The sequence below is a fragment of the Neofelis nebulosa genome, chromosome 14 (genome assembly GCF_028018385.1).
Source record: "Neofelis nebulosa isolate mNeoNeb1 chromosome 14, mNeoNeb1.pri, whole genome shotgun sequence".
NCBI lineage: Eukaryota > Metazoa > Chordata > Mammalia > Carnivora > Felidae > Neofelis > Neofelis nebulosa.
Window position 1 is genome coordinate 20080193 of NC_080795.1, and position 20161 is coordinate 20100353.

The following is a 20161-nucleotide window of genomic DNA, read 5'->3' on the forward strand; positions in this document are numbered from 1 at the left end:
GGTGAATGTGCCGCATGACAAGGCATAGTCACATGTGGTGAACAATCACAGTCTCCCGGCCGCAGTGACCGCTCCAAGCATAGGCATGGGACGAGTAGGACAACTGGAATCCTTCCCTGGACTTGTATAAACTGAGGCTGAGGACCATCTCTCCTTTTGCATCACCACAATGGAATGTTGAAAGTCTGGCACTGCCTGAAGCCATGTCCCATGCCACATGGAAAATTCCAACCTGCAGCGGTAGAGAATGAGGCCATGCACAGTGCAGAGTGAGGGAGAGAGAGAGAGAAAAAGTCCCGACAGTATAAACTGAGTTATCTGTGAGGTTAGTGCATTCATTCTGTCCTGTCCTTTTATGTAAGGCAATAAATTCCCTCCTTTAACAGACTGATTTGAACTGCGTTTCTGTTACTTATGATCAAAAGAATCCTGACTCATATATTCCCTATATTATTGGTTGCATTGTGTCTCCCCCTGCCCCACCCCCAAAAACTATACATTGAAGTCCTAGCACCCAGCATCTCAGAATATGACCTTATGTGGATATAGGATCTTTACAGAGGTAATCAAATTAAAATGAAGTCATTAAAATGGGCCGCAATCCAGTACGATTGATTTCCTATAAAAAGGTGAAATTTGGAGACAGATGCATACAGACAAAACACCACGTGAAAAATCGTGTCAGGCTGCCACAAGCCAAGAACCAACCAAAAGGAGAAAGGCCTAAAAAGAGACTTGCCTTACAGCCCTCAGAAGGAACCAACACTGCCAACACCATAACCCAGACTCCGAGACAATATATTTCTGTTATTTAAGCCACTCAGTTTGAGGTACTTTGTTTTTGTTTTATTATTTCAAAAGAGAGAGAGAGCAAGTGGAGGAGGGCAGAGGGAGAGAGAACCCTGGAGCTCAGCACGGGGCTCAAAGCCACAAAACCATGAGATCATGACCTGAGCCAAAACCAAAAGTCCAGTGCTTAAACGACTGAGCCACCCAGGTTCCCCAAGGTACTTTGTCAACAGCAGCCCTAGCAAAACTAATACACTCCATAACTAGGATGTGGTTAGAAAGACTTTGTACATAGAACTGAACAAGATGATTTCCAAATTCTTCCAGCTCAGAGATGTGATCACTTCAGATATGGATAATTAGCCCACAAGACCCAAAAGTTGAGTCTCTTCCATTGTGACTGGCATATATATAGCTCTTAATTCAGAGACTGCCTCATAGCCCTCCCCAAGACCCTACACCTAACACTGTCAGTCAGCCATGCAGCATTTACGGAAGATTTGTTACTTCTATTCATTAAGTACAAACACCAAATAGGAAAACAAAAATAATAGAAATTGGGGGGGGGGGGGGGGACGGTCCTTGTGAATTATATGGAGAAAATATATTAGACATGCATAAAACAACTTATAGAAGGCAAACTTATGGAAGAGTACAAACCAATATCCATGATTCATCATTTCTAGTGAAGCATCGTTAGAGACTCCCTCTGCCCTCATCCACTATTGAGACAGAATCTATAGAAATCCCACTTCTAAGCATTTTAAGTAGAATAAAAATGAACACTCCCCTGTAAGAGGGCAAAATCTTTGTTTAAATTGTTCTACAATGGGGACCTACACAGCTCCCCAAATATGAAATCTAATTAGAAAATTGGAAAAATTAGGGGTGCCTGGGTGGCTCATTTGGTTAAGCATCTGACTTCAGATCAGGTCATGATATCACAGTTTGTGAGTTCAAGCCCCGCATCAGGCTCCAGGCAGACAATGTGGAGCCTGCTGGAGATTCTCTCTCTCCCTGCCCCCCTCTCTGCCCCTCCCTGCTCATGCTGTCTCTCTCTCTCTCAAAATAAATTGAAAAAAACAAAACAAAAAAAACCTGGAAAAATTCAACCAATACCAAATTTTTTATTATCTTCAAATTGCTGACTTGGGAGACTCCATACTTATTGCAACAATGCATTTATTGGTCACTTGGAATTTGTATTAGTCAGACAACCAAATCCAGTGTTGCTAGTTGAAGTAGTAAAGAATTTATTAGAGAGTGTTAGCCACATTATGGAATCTCCAGGAGAGTCAGGGAAACAGAGTTTGGTATGACACAGCCAGAAACAATATCTGGAAATAGGCCTAGGGGAATGTCCTGGCCAGAATTCCAATGCTGCCCCTAACGTTACTTCACACCTCCGACTTTAGGGATCAGAACCTTGAATCTTTGCCAGAACTGCCCCCAGAAGAACCAGATACCTCCACTCCTGTCCTTGCAAGAACTCATCTCCCTGCCTAACCACTGCCCCCAGGGGCTCTCTCTTCCTACCACAACCCTTGTTCAATCTCCCTGTTTGGCAAAACCAACCACAGGTGGGTTCCCAAATGCAAGAGTCCAGGAAATGTATATGGTAGCTTCCTAGTCCTTTCCATATAGGAAAGCGTACAAGAAGAGTGAGCCAAACCACAGTATCTGCCACAAAATTACCTTCAGAACTAGTCTGCCAAACATAGGAGAAAACTATGTATGTCTTTTATAGCCACACACAGTTTTGACCAAAAACAAAACAAAACAAAACAAAACAAAACAAACAGGGAACCTTAGTGGGTTTGGTTGGACACTTTATTTGCATTATTGGCTCTGAAAATCTTTCTTGTCTCCAAAGGATATAATCCAATGCCAGATTCTGATAGTATCCACCATTGATGGCATTCGAAAGATACTATAAGAATAAGATGGTTCTTTGTGCTACTAGAACGAAACTTTTTTCCAAAAGATTCCACAAAAAGTTTGAGCAATAGTGGCCATATTGGAAGCCATGTTTAGTGTCCCAAAGATCCTACTTTGAAACACTATCAGGACAGAGACATTATGAAATTTTGCTTTTTAATCAATCCTCTTTAGTGATAGACATTCCTCATTGGAGTCACGCTCCAACTGGCGTTACTCCTCGAAGGAAAATTGCCAAAATACCTGACAGCGAGCAAAGCCCAAACCACCTGGATTCCTGCCAGAAATCTTACAACTATCAACCTCCTAAGAAGTCTCTGGTTAATTGGTCTTCCAAGCAATAGCACTGCCATGACTCAATACCTAGAAGGTCTCTTATAAAACAAGCATGCTTCAAAAAATGACATTGCTATTTTCCCCTTTGGTTGAATTGGCCTCTTTTTAAGAGTCTCATGACCTAAAATCAAGTCTTAATCTATATATTCCACTGTATAGTCTTAGACAGTATTTAGAGTTTGTGCACCTTTGCTCTGCCAATACAAAATTCTGGGCCAGATCCCAAACCTTACTCAGAGTTCAGACTTAGTTCTCCTTTTAGGCAACAGAATTCTCTTCATAGATGCATCGGTGAGTGATTTTAGTTTTTATTTTTAGTGTTCACATATTAATTTTGTAGGTACCCATAAAATTTATATTTGGGGGGAAATTAGAAGAAATGATGATTATTTAAATTGTACTACTTTAAACAATTTAGGAACCATTTTGTGAATGTGATCTTATCTGTAAATGACACCGCATGTCCACCAGGACCAAGAGGGAGGTGAATCAAAGAGCCACAAGTCATGACTTCCTGCTGTATACGCTCATTCCAGCCATCCCACTCACTTCCCAGGAACACCATGCTGTTTCGTCTTGCAAGCTTTTCCGATTCCACTGAGCATATCATGGCAATGTTACTTTCGTACCCACAATGCCCCAACCCGTTGTAGATTCCCAGGCATACCAGGGCACAAGAACCCTAAAGAAATGACAGGCCTCAGAGACAGGTGAACTACGAATCTAATGAAGTGGAGCCTCAGAAGCCTCTCACCTGCCTGAGTCCTAATGATATCCTAGAAGGTCTCTATACACGTGTTCACATGTTCATAGGTTTTTATAAAATTTGCAAAGGTAAGATGTTTTAGCTGCAATCCATGAAGACTTTGGTCTCTTCCCAATCTAACTTCCTCTTTTATCTGTTAGCATTGGCATTTGTGGGATCCAACTAAGGGGAAATAGGACTAGGGAGTCATTTCTTTTGTACGCTTTTCTGATTCACAGTTGCCTCCATGCATGTTTACACTGAGGCTAGCTATCTCAGAACAAGGATAGCATCCAGGAATATAGATAAAGCACATTATACCCACTCACTCAAAATCAGGACCCAAAAATTATAGTGCCAGAGGTTACACTGTGATATCATGCCCACCAAGTTACAGAGAGTGGGGTAAGAAATAAGTTTTGAGGGGCATCTGGGTGGCTCCGTCAGTTAAGCATCTGACTTCAGCTTAGGTCACGATCTCATGGTTCATGAGTTCGAGCCCTGCGTCAGGCTCTGGGCCGACAGCTCAGAGCCTGGAGCCTGCTTCAGATTCTATGTCTCCCTCTCTGCCTCTCCGCTGGTCACATTTTGTCTCCCTCTCCTTCAAAAATAAACAATAAAAAACTTTTTTAAAGAAATAAGGTTTGACATATTCTATATTTGTCAGAGTTCTCCAGAGAAACAGAAAAAAATAAGAAATTAGATAGATAGATAGATAGATAGATAGATAGATAGATAGATAGGCAGGCATGGAGATCTACAGAGAAAAAGAGATTTATTATAAGGAATTGGCTCATGCAACTCTGAAGGCTGAGAGTCTCCATGTCTACAATCGGCAAGCTGGAAACTGAGGAGAGCCAATGTGGATAAGTTCCAGTCTGAAAGCCAGCAGACTCAAGACCCAAGAGGAGCCAATTTTTCAGTTCAGTCCAAAGGCAAAAAAAAATACCCATGTCTCAGCTGAAACAGTCAAGTGGAAAGATTTCCCTTAGGTCTTCCATTGATTGGATAAGGCCCACCCACATTGAAGAAAGCAGCCAGCATCACTTAGCCTACTGATACAAACCTCAATCTCACTCAGAAACACCCTAACAGATACACCCAAAATAATGTTTGGCCAAATGTCTGGGTGCCCAACGGCCCAGTCAAACTGACACATAAAATTAAACATCACACACACCAAGCCAGAAAATCCTGCCAAACCTTAAAACTCACATATGATGGAATCTTAGTAGAGATTTTCCCATATTTGACAACAGTCCTAAAATTTATATAACATTACCCGTAATGAATTATGAAACTGAAACAAACTTTTCTAAACTATCCACAAGGAAAAAAAAGTATCAAAAATGGATGTCTGATAGTTTATTTTTCTGGATTAGTTTTTATGTCTGTGATAACTTGCCAGCTTTTTAAAACTTGTAATTTGTTGTGATTTCTTTTTCACTCTAAGTAAACATCCTTTTGCATATCTAATTTTGTGTTTGTAATTTTGTATTCTTTTTATTATTGCTTAAGGCCCATGAAGCCTGTCACTTAGCAAGCCTACATCTTTCCATAGAATTGGCAACCCTGACTGCACATTATAATCAACTGGGGAGCTTTTCAAAAGAGTAATACCTGGGCCCCAAATAGACCAACTAAATGGGGATCTCTGAAAATAGGGTTATGGTATTTTCCCAAAGTTCCTCGGTTGACTATTGTATAGCCAAGTTGAAAAGCACTATTCTACATAATCTCTTCATATTACAGACGATGAGATAGAGGCCCAAGGTGAGGCTGAAGTCATGAGTCACTCAGCTAGTAAGTGGTCCTAAGCCCAGAGCGGAACACAACACTGGCCCATCTCTTCCTTAACCGTAGGAATGATCGCAAATAATATGATTGTAGATTACCAGTAGTGCTCACTCGCAAAAGGTTGCTGGCCAGGGATACAAAGGGATGAATGTTTTAAAATCCTTCAGTAGAAGTGTACTGTTTACATTCAATTTTTATTCTGCTCTGGCAGAGCTATTAAGCCCACTGAATAGTCTGGAGACAAAGGGTAGAGGATGGGGGTTATAATCAGTCTTAAAACTACTGAGTTGATTTAAATGTCAAGGTCATGCCAGACTAAAAGCTCCTAAATATAGGTGTTCTATTTTAAGCAAAATAGTTCATTCTGTTTCCATAGCTTCATGTAAAGTTTGTCCTACATTTTTATTTTTTTAAGGCCTTATGTAGGCCCTATTATTTAGATAACAAAAGTCACTAATACATCCTAGGACTTTAATTTCCATTTAAATGCTTAGAGAGAAATCATAACCACCTCTCTTTCCTTGGATTTCCATGGTTGGGAATCACTGGACCTGAGCGATCTTTAATAGCCTTTCCAGCATAAAAATTGTTTTATTCTATAAAATAATACAAGCCTATCATTTCCTTGGTGTTATCACTACGACTCAGAATTTACCAAGAGTTTACAACGGGTGGGCAGAGATTTTTGTTGTTTTCTTTTTTTTACAGTTGGTATTTTTACATGGTTTTATATGGTTCCTTTACTGCACATAACAATTTTAAATACTTTAATGTACATTGAATTTTAGTCATTAATCTCAGAGTGTCTCACTTTACAATCTGTCTTAGAATCTTATGTATGTCTGTCTTGTCTCCACAATGAGATTGTAAACCTTCCACTTTACATCTACCTAAATATCAAGCACCTAAAATAGATGGTCTATAAATATTTGTCAGATTGAATAAAGAAAAGCCCCAATTTTTAAAACTATTTATAAAATTCTCTCTTAAGGCCACTTCTTAAGACACCTTTATAAAGTGAACAACAGTCTACAATTAATGGAGACATCACCCCCATCTTAGTCCATTTGGGCTGCCATAATCCTATACCATAGACCCAATGGCTTATAAACAACAAATTTATTTCTCACTGGAGGCTATATAGTCCAAGATCAAGACACCAGGAAATCCAGTGTCTGTTGAGAGCCCACTTTCTGGTTCATACAAGGCTGTCTTCTCATTGTGTCCTCATATGGTGGAAGGAGCAAGAGGGCTCTCTGGGGTCTCTTCCATAAGGGCACTAATCTCACTCATGAAGGCTCCACCCTCATGATATAATCACCTTCCAAAGGCCCTGCCTCCTAACACCATCACATGGAGCATTAGGTTTCAACAACAAATAACTGAGGGTGGGAGGGGCACCTGGTAGCTCAGCTGGTTAAGTGTCTGACTCTTGATTGTGCCTCAGGTTATGACCTCACGGTTTGTGAGATGGAACCCCGAGTCAGGCTCCATACTGTTGGCACACAATCTGCTTGAGATTCTCTCTCTCTCCTTTTCTCTCTGCCTCTCCTCCGCTCATGCTCTTTCTCTCTCAAAATAAATAAATAAACTTTAATAAAAAAAGAAGAAAAATAAATTGGGGGTGAGAGGGACACACACATTCTATAGCACCACTAAACTAGTCACCTGAGAGTTATGGTTGGTTTTTACTCTTCCGTAACCCCTGCTCTCGTCCAAGCAGCATTACCCCTACACCTCTCCGCACCCTCAATACCTCTTATTGGTCATTAAATTTCCTTTCCTCCTACTGCTACCTCTGTCTAGGTTCTCCTAATCTCTCCGGCGCCATGGCAGTAACTACCTAAACCTTCCCTTCTCCTGCTGCACCCTCCAATCTTCTTCAGTACTGCTAGATACTTCTCTCTAAAGTAAAAGCCCCTTCTTGTCACACTCTCCACTCCAGCCTCCCCACAAACTCCAGTTTGCTGAGAGTGGAGAATAAAGTTGTCCTCCATGTAGTAGTCTCCTTCTTCTGTTTCAACAGCAACTCAATATTCCACACACCAGTATCTCCCATGTCACAGCCATGTTAAGGTATTGTACTTGTAGTTCTTTAAACTCTTGTGTAAGATTTGTCCTTTCTAGACTGTTCTTCTCCCCACTGTCTACTTAATTAACCTGTTGACATCCTTTAAGACACAGATCAGCATCGCCTCCTCTCGGAAGCTTTTCTGACAGCAACTCTTCCAGTAACCACAAAGGGTTGACCACGCCCTCCTTATTCCATCAACATGTATTATACATACTTTGCATGATACTTTATTTTCTCTTGTGTTTGCACTCCATTTCCCCTTCCCAGAATGAAAGCTCCTTGAGGACAAAGATTGCATCTAATGTATCTTTGGGTCCACAGTGCCTCACCCAGGACTTGACACATGGTAGAAGTGAAATATTTATTGAATGAATAAATAAAACAGTAGAGTGAGGTTAAATTCTGAAGATAGCATTAGATAAAAATCTCATGTAGTCAGGGGCACCTGACTTCCCAGTCAGAAGAGCACATGACTTGATCTCAGGGTTGTAGAGATTACTTAAAAACAAAATCTTAAAAAAAAAAAAAATCTCATGTAGTCAAATTACCCTTTACATCTCTAAATTGGCATACCTGGTTTTGGATATACCAAAATCATCTTTTTTTTTTTTTTAATTTTTTTTTTAACGTTTATTTATTTTTGAGACAGGGAGAGACAGAGCATGAACTGGGGAGGGTCAGAGAGAGGGAGACACAGAATCTGAAACAGGCTCCAGGCTCTGAGCTGTCAGCACAGAGCCCGACGCGGGGCTTGAACTCACGGACCGTGAGATCATGACCTGAGCCGAAGTCGGCCGCTTAACCGACTGAGCCACCCAGGCGCCCCTATACCAAAATCATCTTTTAGGAAGTCCAACTAAGCAGTTTTTCCCCATCACTGGAACAAATAATTTTTGTTCAAACTACATTGGCTTGCATTTCTGGGCCATATTGTAAAAAAGGGGTGGGGGAGGGATGGACAGGTAAGGGAGGGAATTGTGGTACAGAGTATGAATATTTGAATTCAGTTACATGTGTGTAATATAAAATTCCACCATGAATCTCTTTACTTATGAAAACTAGATACCAGCATAAACTATAAACCCAATGTAGAATAAAGGCTTTCAATAAAGTAGCATTGCTTAAATGAGGGGTTAGCTCTATCCACAGGTAAGTAAAATATCCAGATCCAGAAAGCCTCGGAGGAGTGACAAAAATGCTCTCTGCTCACAATATCCTTATAATCGAGCTGCTAAGGTTCCCAAGGTTCTTATATTGTCACCAAATTCCCTGGGAGATAAGACTATATGGTCAGAGATATCCCATTTCATCTCAACTTTATTTAACTTCTTCTTCTTCTTCTTCTTCTTCTTCTTCTTCTTCTTCTTCTTTTAAGAAAGAGAGAGAGAGAGAGAATGTGCACATGTGCACTGGAGGAGCAGAGGGAGAGACAGAGATAATCTTAATCAGACTCCATGCTCAGCGTTCAGCACTGAACCCAATGCAGGATTCTATCCCATGACCCCAGGATCATGACCTGAGTCCAAATCAAGAGTTGGACGTTCGACTGACTGAGCCGCCAAGGTGCCCCTCCACTTTATTCAACTTTTAGTGGCTGCCTTGGGAACTGAGTTAGAACAGTTCTAAGACCAAGTGGGAACTCAGAAGGGGAATACTGTGAATGTTGATGGGCAATAGCTACCATTCCATCTTAATATGAAAGCCATGATCCATGAATCTTAGACCTGGGCAGAGAAGAAGCTGAGAAGGAAGAGGTTAGGGATGGCCCTGAATTACTGTCTCAGATTAACATCAGAAACTTCCCAAATTAGGAGGCTCCTGGCTGGTTTAGTTGATGGAGCGTGCAACTCTTGAACTTGATCTCGGGTTCATGAGTTGAAGCTCCATGTTGGGCATGGAGTCTACTTAAAAACAAAAACAAAAAAAATCTTCCCAAGTCAGGTCAGACTCAACTAAGAATAGCAATGAACAGGAAACAGTTTGCTAACCAGTGTGCTAGCCTCCTAATTAGTTGCCGAATGAAGCTGGTTGATAAGGAAGTCATGAGGACCCAGGAGAGCCAAAGTAAATCGGTATACATAAGCCTGATGCTAGCGAATCTAAGTTAGCATATAAGAGTTAAATTGGTTCTGGAAGAAGCAAGATAGGAGAAAGAGGCCAGGGACCGTGGACAGAGGAAGGACCAGGCATTGAACAGCTAAGGTGTAGAGACCATGTCATAACCTGCAGGTATGCAGACTACCTGCCAGTCTAATGAGGAATGCCCTTGGCCTTTGAAAGAGAAAGGCCCTGAGGAAATGAGAGTCAATGATAGGTAAGACTCTAATTAGAGAAGGGAAAGGCTGAATGCACAGAATGGAACCAAGAGAGATCTGAATGGGGTTCCGCAGTCTGCACTCTGGACAACCAGGAGGGAGCGTGGAGGGCCTGGGTGAGAAGAAGGCAAGCTCTGCCTAAACCAAGGAGACACATGGAGTGGGAGACAAATGCAGGCAAGTAGACCTGACTGTCATAGATAGTCCCTGAACCTATGGCAAGTGATTCCGTTGTCCAAATTCCTGCAGAATAGCAAAGGGCTTAAGGGTCCCTGGGATTCTCAACCATTAGAAGTTATTGATCAAGGTGACATTGATAAAGCAGATGCCGTAGCAGCCAGAAGGATAAAAGGGAAGTTAAGTAATTAACAAGTCCTAAAAGACCAGGGCAGAAAGAAGGAGGCTTTTGGGGAAAAAAAAAAAAAAAAAATCACCATTCTTTTAAACATGGTGGAAGGGGTGCCTGGGTTAAGCATCCAACTTTGGCTCAGGTCATCTAGGGTTCCCAGGTTCGAGCCCCACATTGGGCTCTGTACTGACAGCTCAGAGCTTGGAGCCTGCTTCAGATTTGGTGTCTCCCTCTCTCTCTGCCCCTGCCCCCACTCATGCTCTGACTCTCTCTGTCTCTCAAAAATAAAAAATAAAAACAACGTTAAAAAAAATTTAATGTGGCATGAGCAGGGAATCATGAAAACATGGGAAAATATCCTTTGAATTTGGCAATTAGGAGTGATGGCAGGGGAAATGAAAGAAATTAAATTCAGCTCCATTCATTGTGCCCATTCTTATGAGCAGTGCTCATAGTCGAACTGATGAAGGAAAAGGCTGAAACTCATGTCTGAAACGGATCCCCAGGGATTATCCGTTAACGTTCATTAGCGTGGCAAAGTGAGAGCTGGGTACACTGTATAATAAATAGTGGAGTCGTGCACAGTCTCAAAATCATTTTTTCTGTGCTAGGAGGACTGCCTAGGCAGCTGTAAGGATCAGTTTTTGAATCATGGGAGGAGAAAATGTCACGATCCCATAGTAATGATAGAGCAACAAAGGAAAATGATCTCTCTCGGCTGTGTTTAAAGGGCTAACGGTGCCCTTTGGCTCTATTTCATTCCAGAAATTATACCCTCATGATAACTACCAAGCAGCCCCAAACAAAGGAACCCTATTTTCCATTCTTCATCTACTCTTACTCCAATCCGCAGGGGCGAAAATAGAATACTGTTGTAATACTGGTCGTAACAGGGAAGAGAATGCCTCAAGCAAGAACATCTGTGGAAGAAATATATTACATTTAGATTATAAAAATCACACTTAGTGATTTATACAGCACAGGCAGAAATAACACCATATTTTAACAAAGGCAAGTGGCACTAACCATGTTTAAAGCAAAGCTTTAAATGATACAAATGAATGAATGTTGATTAAGAAAGAAATATCCCAGGGCACCTGGGTGGCTCAGTTGATGAAGCGTCTCTTGATTTCAGCTCAGGTCGTGATCTCATGGTTCCTGGAATTGAGACCTGCATCCAGCTCATGCTGACAGAGCGGAGCCTGCTTGAGATTCTCTCTCTCCCTCTCTCTCTGTCTCTGCCCCTCCCCGCCTTGTGTGTGCACGTGCTCACTCTCTCTCTCTCTCTCTCAAAATAAATAAGCATTAAAAAAAGAAAGAAATTTCCCACATGATTCAGTCTTCATTTTAATTAAGAGCATTACCAGCAGGTAAAAAGCAAAGTTTTCACTAATTTTTCAGAATAATGATTATGATTACTGCATTATCAAAGTAATATCCCAATTAACACTTTAAACAGTGAAAAGCAAAATTGTGAAAAGATTTTACAAACTCTTAGGTCCCTTTGTAAATGGTTCCTAGACATTTAGACATGGATAAATGGTAACAATTGCAAAACCCAACACACAATGTTATGCTCTCTGTATCTTTAGGGCCTACAACCATAGAAATAAGTCAAGTGGTTTCAAGTGAAGATTCAAATTTAAATTTTTCATTTTGGTCAACTAATATTTGACAAGGGAGCCAAGAATACTCAATGGGAAAAAGACAGTCTCTTCAGTAAATGGTGATGGGAAAACTGGATATTCACATGCAACAGAATAAAACTAAACCCTTGTCTTACAGCAGTCACAAAAATTAACTTAAAATGGATTACAGACCTAAGTGTAAGACCTGAAGCCATAGAACTAAAAAAGAAAACCAAAACATTAGAAAAAGCTCTTTGATATTGATCTTGGCAGTATTTTGGACATGACACCAAAAGCATAAGCAACAAAAGCAAAAATAAACAAGTGGGGTTACCACAAACTAAAAAATTTCTGCACAACAAAAGAAACCATCAACAAATTGAAAAGGCAACGTATGAAATGGGTAAAAAATACTTGCAAACCACATATCTGATAAGGCGATAATACCCAAGATATATAAGGAACTCACACAACTCAAATTTGACTAAAAACTGGGCAAAAAACTTGAATAAACATTTTTGCAAAGAAGACATACAAATGGCCAACAGGGGATGGAGTTAGAGGGGTGTAGAGCGCCATCGGGGCCACGCTCTGAGGACAGGAAAATGATGGCCTTAGGGTCACAGCACTCCTTTATGAGGCCTTCTATGGGTGTCGTGCTGTACGAAGGTGGCCACTGGCTGACCCTATTGCGGCACCGTGGCCTATCGGTACCTCATGAAGGCTTTCCGTGCACAGCGGGTTACCAGTGAGAAGTTGTGCAGAGCCTAATATGAGTTTCATTTCCAAGCTGCCACCTGTCTCTGCCTGCCACACAGCATTTGAGAACACGTGGCCCTTCATCAGAAATTTCATGGCAAGGGTGAGCGCTCAGGGAGGAGTCTGCTGGCTTGGTGGGTCTCAAGTTGCCCCAGCAGCATGGAGGGAACGGCTGGGAGCCATGAGCATGGAGAGATTCCTTGGATGTTGCCTTCATACAAGAATTTAATCATTCCTATCAATATGTATTTATCATTAAATTTTTAAGTTTAAAAAAAATGGCCAACAGGTACATGAAAAGGGGCCCAACATTACTAATCATCAGAAAATGCAGATTAAAAATACAATGAGATAATATCACCTATGCCTTTTAAAATGGCTATCCTCAAAGAGCAGAGATGTGGTGTTGGATGTTAACCAGACTTATTGTGATGATGATTTCACAATATATGCATATTTCCAATCATTACGTTGTATACCTGAAATACAATGTAATATATATCAATTATATCTCAATTTAAAATAAGAAAAAAAAGATAACAGATGAAAAGTACTAGCAAGTATATAGAAGAAACAACAACAACAACAACAACCCTTTGTGCATTGTTAGTGGGAAGGTAAATTGGTACAGCCATTATGGAAAATAGTCTGGAGGTTCTTCAATCTGATTTCAATTAAGCATCATGAGTTTGAGCCCCACTGTCAGTGCAGAGCCTGCTTGGGATTCTCTCTCTCCCCCTTTCTCTCTGCCCCTCCACTGCTCACTCTCTGTGTCTCTCTCTCAAAATAAAGAAATAAACTTAAAACAAATTTTTAAAGTTAAGAATAGAACTACAACATGATCCATCAATCCAACTTCTGAGTCTATATCCAAAGGAAATGAAATCACTATCTTAAAAATATATCTGCACCCCCATGTTCATTGCAGCATTATTTACAATAGCAAAACATAGAGACAAGCTAAGTGGTCATTGACAGATAAGTGGATAAAGCAAATGTGGGGTGTGTGTGTGTGTGTGTGTGTAGTATATATACACATATGCCATAGTGGAATATTATTCAGCCATACAAATGAAGGAAATCCTGTCATTTGCAACAACATGAATGGACCTTGATGGCATTATGTTAAGTGAAATAAGTCAGACAGAGTCAGACAAATACCATGCAATCTCACTTATATGCAGAATCTAAAGAAAACTGAAAGTAGACTGATGGCTTCCAGGCGCAGCAGAATGAGGGAAATGGGTGAAAGTGGTCAAAGGGTACAAACTTTCAATTATAAAAGTTCTGGGAATCTAATATATAGCATGATGACTATAGTTAACAGTACAGTATTGTATACTTGAAAGTTGCTAAGAGTAGAACTTAAAAGTTGTCAACACACACACACACACACACACACACACACACACATAAAAGTAACTATGTGAGGTGACGGATGTGTTAACTAATCTTATCGTGGTAATCATTTTGCAATATCTGCATATATCAAATCATCACATTGTAGACCTCAAACTTACACAATGTTATATGTGAATTATATCTCAGTAAAGCTGGAAAACATTTTTTGAATGAAGCTTCCCAAAGAACCTAGACAACTTCTTTAGGGTTCTAGAGAATTTAACAAATTATGTTAACTAGCTGGAGTCCAATGAGATAACTGGCCGGAGTCCAATGAGATAACACATACAAAAACATTTGTGAACAGTAGCAGCCTGTATAGATACAAGGCCCCACTCTTTGCTTTTTGGTTTGTTGGTCAATATATATTTCATTCATTTTTAAAATTTTTTCTAGTTTTATTGAGTTATAATTAACAAAAAAAATTGCATATATTTAAGGTATACAGTATGATGGCTTGATACAAGGCCCTGCTTTACTAGTATCATAGCTTTGAAAGTTCTTCTGGAATGTTGAGATTAAAGAAGAAATAGAGATCCCAGGAAAAGAGGTGTAACCTATATTGTCATCTTAAATAACTAACCCCCCCAGATATACATACATATACAATGTATTATCAACATATTATATATTATATAATTATTCTCCTATTTAACAAGGAGGAAAAATAGAACGATGAGAAATGCACTCGATCTAAGATGTGTCTAGACTCATTACATAACTGGCTTTCTAAAAATAAAAAGTAAAAATAAGCTCAGTGTATTTTCTACAGATTATTTAGATGCCCAAGATGTTTATGTTATATCAAATGAGCTCTAAGCTTTAAAAAAAAAACACACACACACAAAATTTTTTTGCTTTTTATTTATTTAGAGTTATGAATCTAGTCACTTCGCACTTGCCGAAGAAAAAATATTTAAAGCACTAACCTCCTCCACCCCCAACAGTTTTAGACACTGAGTAAATTATCTCCACACTGCTAACCATAAATGTGATGTTCGATATAAAAGGCCATGACTCAGAGGAGAGGAGGAGGAAAGAGAGAGAGAAAGAGAGGGACAGGGAGACAGATCATCGTGTGCCTGTCTGAAGCACCAGCCACGTCTTAATGAGAGGACAGGAGAGGGCAGACTGGTTTACTAGCACTGGCACTGTGGGTGGTGGCTGAGGACAGGCACACAAGCCAAGGAAGTAACTAGTCTCAAGAGTCCAAATGGAACTTGAGCATACAGTTGTTGTTGGCCTTAGAACTGACTCAGTCTTCCAGGTGCAAGGGAGGATTTGATTCTTGCCTGCAAACAACTTCCAGTGACCTTGGGAGGTCCGGATGTGAATCAGAACTCCAGATGCCCAGCACTCGGATTCCTTTTTAAGAAAGGACCGTATGTCAACAAATTAATTGGTTAGAATGTGACCCGTCCAAGTGATTTATCCTCTAATTTCACGTGAATACAAAAGATGTGACCAGTAATTAGAATTGATTAGAGCTGAACGAATATAGTCATGAATATCATGAACGTGGACATATGTAGAAGGGAATTTTGCAAAATAAAAAGCTTATGATGAAGCCATAGAATAATAAGACTTTTTTCTTTGACCTTGTTGTTAATTTATTTTTGCCATTTCAAAAGTGATTATCATCACTTCTTGGCCTTTTGGCCAAGATCAAGTGTAAAAGTGATCACAAGAAAAAGTCAAAAGGCAAATGAATATTTCTACGAGAAAATGTTTACAACTTACATCACAAAAAAACTAATATGTAAAAAATTTAAAAATGCAGAAAAAGGCCAAAAGCTCCATAGGAAAAAAGTTTGGAAAACTAACAGTTCTCAGAAAAAGAAAGGCCATTTGCTTACTAACATGTGAAAAAGATGCTTAACCTCAACTCATACTAAGAGAAATAAATTAAAACTGCATTGAGATATAATTTCTCACATATAAAATTGACCAAAATCCAAAAGCCTGACAATACACTCACCTGAGGACGCTGTCGGGAAACTGGTATTCTTATACACTGCTAGTGGAAATAAATTCCAGATGCATTTATGGTTAGACCCAGCCACCTCACTTCTAGGAACCTACCCCGAAGATATATAAATACTGAACAACATACTTGCAAGGTGAGTCATTGCTGAATTGTAAAATCAAAACATTGGAAACAACCTAAATGTTCACCAATAAGGAAGTGATTGAATAGACCCACATAGGGAAGGATACATAGTCTTGGAAGAGAATAAGTAAGATTTCTATGTACTGATAAGGAGTGGTTTGAGTGGTTTCCAGCACATAGTATGTGAAAAAACTGCACAACAGTATATATAAAATGCCACCTTTTATATAAGAAAGAAAATCAAATAAGAAAAAAATACACAGGCACAAACACATATATATGTGTATGTTTGTTTATTTTGCTTATTTTTCCAGAAACTTTGGAAAGATAAACCAGAAATAAATACTAAGAGAGTGAACACAGGGAGATAGAGTGTGGAACAGGAAGAAAAATGATAAGGATAGATAGAAGCAAGATTTTCCGGGCACCTAGGTGGCTCAGTCAGTTAAATGACCAACTCTTGATTTCGGCTCAGGTCACGATCTCATGTTTCATGAGTTCGAGCCCCACATCAGGCTCTGTGCTGACAGCACGGAGCCTGCTTCAGTTCTCTGTCTCCCTCTCTCTCTGCCCATCCCTGCTCATTCTCTCTCTCTCTCTCTTTCTCTCTCTCTCTCTCTCTCTCTCAAAAATAAATAAATAAACATTAAAAAAAGAAGAAGAAGAAGCAAGAGGGACACCTGGGTGGCTCAGTGGGTTAAGTGCCCGACTTTGGCTCAGATAATGATCTCATGGTTCGTGAGTTCGAGACCCACGTCGGGCTCTGTGCTGACAGCCCAGAGCCTGAAGCCTGAAGCCTGCTTCAGATTCTGTGTCTCCCCCTCTCTCTGCCTCTCCCCCACTCAAGCTCTGTCTCTGTCTCAAAAATAAACAAACATTTAAAAAAAAAATTTTTAAAGAAACAAGATTTCCCTAAATATACATTTTTCTATAGTTTCCATTTTTGACTCCTGTAAATGTTTTAAATGTTCAAGAAATAGGTTAAATTAAATCAAAAAAGGAAAAGCAACCCAAAAATTGAAAAGAAACAAATTTAATTTTATATCAAATGAGACCATACTGACATAAAGCAGAAATCTATTTCAAGTGGACTTTTTATTTTCTTTTTCAAGTGACCTTTTAAACACACATTTGGACTGCACATTTCTTAGTGGAATATAGTCTAGGGACTACCAAAAAGTCCTCAAAATTCACTTAGTGTTTTTGTTGATGTAATGATGTGGTAATACCAATATTGTAATTTTGAAGCCTTTTTATGTATCTACTAGGATATAGCAAATAAGTATGCTAATTTTATTTGGAAAAAATGTTCCAGTAAAAGAGAAAAAAAATAAAATCAGTAAGAAAACCTCATACTGTTAAATTTTTACAATTGTTTTATTGAAATATAATTCACATACCATAAAACTATTTTTGTTTTAAGTAGGCTCTATGCCCAGCATGGAACACAATGTGGGGCTTGGCCTCACAACCTTGATATCAAGATCTGAGCTGAGATCAAGAGTTGGAAGCTTGACCTACTGAGCCACCCATGTGTTCCATAACTAATCTTCTTAAAGTGTAAAATTCAGTAGCTTTCCGTATATTTACAGAACTGTACAACCATCACCACTATCTAATTTCAGAACATTTATCACCCCAAAAAGGAATCCCGTATCCATTAGCAGTCACTACCATTTGCTCTCACCCTAAGCCCTGGCAACCATTACCCTGCTTTCTGTCTCCATAGAGTTGTCTACTCTGGACATGTCACATAAATGGGATCACACAACATACAGTCTTTTATAACTGGCTACTTTGACTTAACAAAAGTCACCGAAATCTGTATTACTTTTCTGTGGGTGCTTTTACAAGCAACCATAAATTAAAACAACAGAAATTTATTATCCTTGCTGACAGTAAGGAGCCTATTTGGGATTCTCTGTCTCCCTCTCTCTCTCTGCCCTTCCCCCACTTGCGTGCATACTCTCACTCTCTCTCTCTCTCTCTCTATCTCTCAAAAATAAATAAATAAATAAACATTTAAAAAAAGAAATTTATTATCTTATAGCTCTCAGGGCCAGAAGTCCAAAAGCAACATATCAGTAGGGACATGCTCCCTCCAAAAGATCAAGGGAACTATTCGTTCCTTCTCTCTTCCAACTTCTGGTGGCTCCAGGCATTCCTTGGCTGGTGGCCACATCACTCCAATCTCCGCCACCATAGTCACATTGCCTGCTTCTTCTCTGTCCTCTTTGTGTCTCTTATTAGAACACTTTTCATTGGTTTAGGGCCTGCTTGGATAACCCAGGATGATCTCATTTCAAGATCTTAACTTAATTACATGTGCAAAGACCTTTTTACCAAATAAAGTAACATTCATAGGCTCCAGGCACTAGGACATCGAAATATATTCACAGGGGCTCATTCACCACACTATAGACCACTATAGACTATCTTCAGACATCCAAAATTCACATCCATCCCACATGCAAAATTCACTCACCCCATCCCAACATCCCCCCAAATCTCAACCCATTACAGCATCAACTCTGTCTAGAATCTCATCAAAATGTCATCACCTCAATGATCCCAAATCTTATCGTCTAAATCATCTAAACCAGATATGGATGAGACTCTGAGTATGAGCAATACTAGGGAAAATTTTTTCTCTACCTGTGGGCCTGTGAAGTCAGAAAACAAGATACATACTTATAAAAAACAATGCTGGGACAGACATAGGATAATAGGAGAAAATGTAAGAAAATAAAAAGGACATTGGTCCCCAGCAACTGTGAAATCCAGCAGGGCAACTCCCATTGGGTTTCAGAGCCTGGGAGTTACCCTCTGTGTCTCAAAGCAACACAGACCTCTGTACCCATGGCTCCACTAACCTCTGCCTCTGTGCCTGTGGCTCCATTCTCCGGGCCCAAGATTCCATCCTTGGAATCATTCTTCCTTTTTCTTGAAGGCAGCACATGTTTACAGCTGAGTAGCTTCTATCAGCCCATTTCCTGCCTGTAGAATGTTGGAAGTCAACATTCCAGCCAAGAAGGTTGGAAGCCTTCTTTCATTTAGCCCAGCCTCTGTCCCTTCAGTCCAAGCTGGCACGTTCCTGCTGATGCAACACTCTCAAAACCTTGTCAGTCTCCTGTGTATGTCATGAAACACCACACCATTAGAGACAAGGGTCCTCCATCAATCCTTCCTGAATAACCCCACCTCTATTCCTGACTTCTACTGAGATGGTGGTCTGGGTCCGTGAGTCATACACTTAATCTCTTCAGCAAAGTTTGTCCAGCCAGTCACACTCTTGTCTTCTCTTCAGAACATACTTTCCTAATAGTTAATTTCCTAAATTTGGCATCCCTTGCAGTCTGAATAGGCTGATAATTTCCCAAATCATCAAGAATTAGTTCCTTTTTGCTTAAGTTTCTTCCTCACTTTACTGCTTTTTATTCAAATTTTACTATAAGCAGCAAGAAAAAAAAAAAAACAGAACACACCTTCAGTTCTTTGCTTGGAAACCTCAGCTAATACCCAAGTTCATCACTTATAAGTTATATTTTCCACAAAACTATAGAACACACTTTAGCCAAATCTTCCGCCACTGTATGAGAAAGATCACCTCTCCTCCACTTTTCAATGATGTGTTCTTTACATCTTTTTGAGACCTCATTAGAAATGCTTTTAATATACATACTTCTACCAACATTGTGTTCATAATGATACATGTATTCTCAAAGATGCTAGAAGTTTTCTCTGACAGGTTCACTTCTTTCTGAGCCCACATCAGAAGCATGTTTATTGTCCATTTTTGTACCAACAATCTCTTCAAGGGAAGCTAGACTTTTTCTATCGAGCTTCTCAAAATTCTTCTGACCTCTACCCATTATCAAATTCCAAGCCACTTCCACATTTTTAGATATTTATCAGTACTT

At 39.8% G+C, this 20161-nt stretch overlaps 1 protein-coding gene and 1 long non-coding RNA gene across 2 annotated transcripts in view; one reads left to right on the plus strand and one right to left on the minus strand.

Annotated features, from left to right (window-relative positions):
* Positions 1 to 11674, plus strand: part of LOC131495018 (uncharacterized) — a 28737-nt gene extending 17063 nt beyond the window's left edge. Inside the window, exon 3 of the long non-coding RNA XR_009253723.1 lies at positions 11479 to 11674. This is a non-coding gene — a long non-coding RNA (uncharacterized LOC131495018). The remainder of the gene's footprint in view (positions 1 to 11478) is intronic.
* SLCO5A1 (solute carrier organic anion transporter family member 5A1) overlaps positions 1 to 20161 on the minus strand; it is a 299230-nt gene that overhangs the window by 163013 nt on the left and 116056 nt on the right. The gene's annotated exons all lie outside the window — the stretch shown is intronic.